The 1,419-nt window shown below is 37.9% G+C and overlaps 1 pseudogene; it reads right to left on the bottom strand.

The window, feature by feature from the left end:
- Positions 1–686: 686 nt before the first annotated feature.
- LOC102497118 (dnaJ homolog subfamily A member 1 pseudogene) overlaps positions 687–1,419 on the bottom strand; it is a 1,175-nt pseudogene continuing 442 nt past the window's right edge.

The following is a 1,419-nucleotide window of genomic DNA, read 5'->3' as shown; positions in this document are numbered from 1 at the left end:
TGACAATTCACTGATATTTTGTCTATAGAATCTTGGGTTGTACTTTCCTTTCTGAATTTCAAAGGCCCACTACAGGTTGGTGAAGATTTCAAGGTCATTCTGATTCTGATTCTCCAATAACTGACATAATTTTTCCACTAGAAAGTTACAAAAATTCCTCTTTGTCTCAAAGGCTCTAAAATTTAATAATAAACTTGAAGTAGGTCTATTTTTAACACTTGTTCTGGGCTCTCAGAAGATCCTAAAACTAGAAAAAAAAATCACATCCTTCAGTCTAGGAAATTTGTTTTGTGATGATTTTCTCTCTGTTCTCTTCAGTCTTTCTGTGAATGTAAGGTAATGTCTGCTTAACTGCCCATGTTTAATAATGGACAACTAAGAAGATGATTAAAAGTTCTAAGTGTGTGGACATAACGTGCCTTTTTCAGACTTCACAGCAAGTAGTTGGGCTGAGACACTCCCTGAGAAACCCTTAATGTTAGTCTTTTTAGGCTTTTCCTCTTAGCTTGACAATTTCTTTTTTTTTCAGCTTTTATATTTGCATTTATTTTTCATTTAACTTTTTAAAACACTACTATAGATGAATATTAAAACAAAAACAATAGCAAGTAGTGAGCATATAGTGATTACAGTGCTTTGCTCATTCACTACTGCATATAAAATGCCAGCAGTGTTATTCACTGGCCCCATTAAGAGGTCTGACACTGAACACCACTTCGGGGATGATGTTCATCATCCTCATATGCTTCTCCATTGTAATGGCGCCATCTTTCCTGATTTGGATCAAAGTTCACCAGTTCTACCTGGTCCATTTCATCAGTCTCTTCTACTTCCTTCCTTTCAGGTAGAAGTTTTTCCAGCAAAGAGAATTTATCAAGAGACAGAAAGCCATTCTCAGGGAAGTTTACCTTAAATTCAATGATTAGGCGACCCTTTTCATGTGGTCTATAATAAATTGGCATGCCTTCATTTAACACACCTTGATATCTCCATGCTTGACAATCTGACCCGGATGAGAGGCGATGACTATGGTTTGGTTGTCCAGTGTGGAAATTGGCTTCTGGAAGCCACACAACACTTCAACCAGCTGTATGTCCATACACATGAAAAGGTCTTCTCCTCGTTGAGTAAAAACAGCATGATCTTTCTGATCTAGAACAATGATAGTATCTCCTGGTTCCAGTCCTGGTTCTTGGTCTTCACCATGGAATGTTATCTTCTGGCCATCTTTGTCTTTGTCAATATGAACTTCTAGAATCTTTTTCTCTCGAACTGTCTTCCTTCCAATGCAACTTTTACATCTATCTTTAGGACTGATCTGCTCTCCATGGCCTTGGCACTCCATGCACACAGACTGAATTTGCTGAACCATTCCAGGTCCTATCTGATGAATTCTTATTTGCATTCCAGTACCTCGGC

This window comes from Tupaia chinensis, unplaced genomic scaffold (genome assembly GCF_000334495.1).
Source record: "Tupaia chinensis unplaced genomic scaffold, TupChi_1.0 Scaffold000316_1, whole genome shotgun sequence".
NCBI lineage: Eukaryota > Metazoa > Chordata > Mammalia > Scandentia > Tupaiidae > Tupaia > Tupaia belangeri.
The sequence above is the reverse complement of the archived record's forward strand: the minus strand, read 5'-3'. Positions and strand labels throughout refer to the sequence as shown.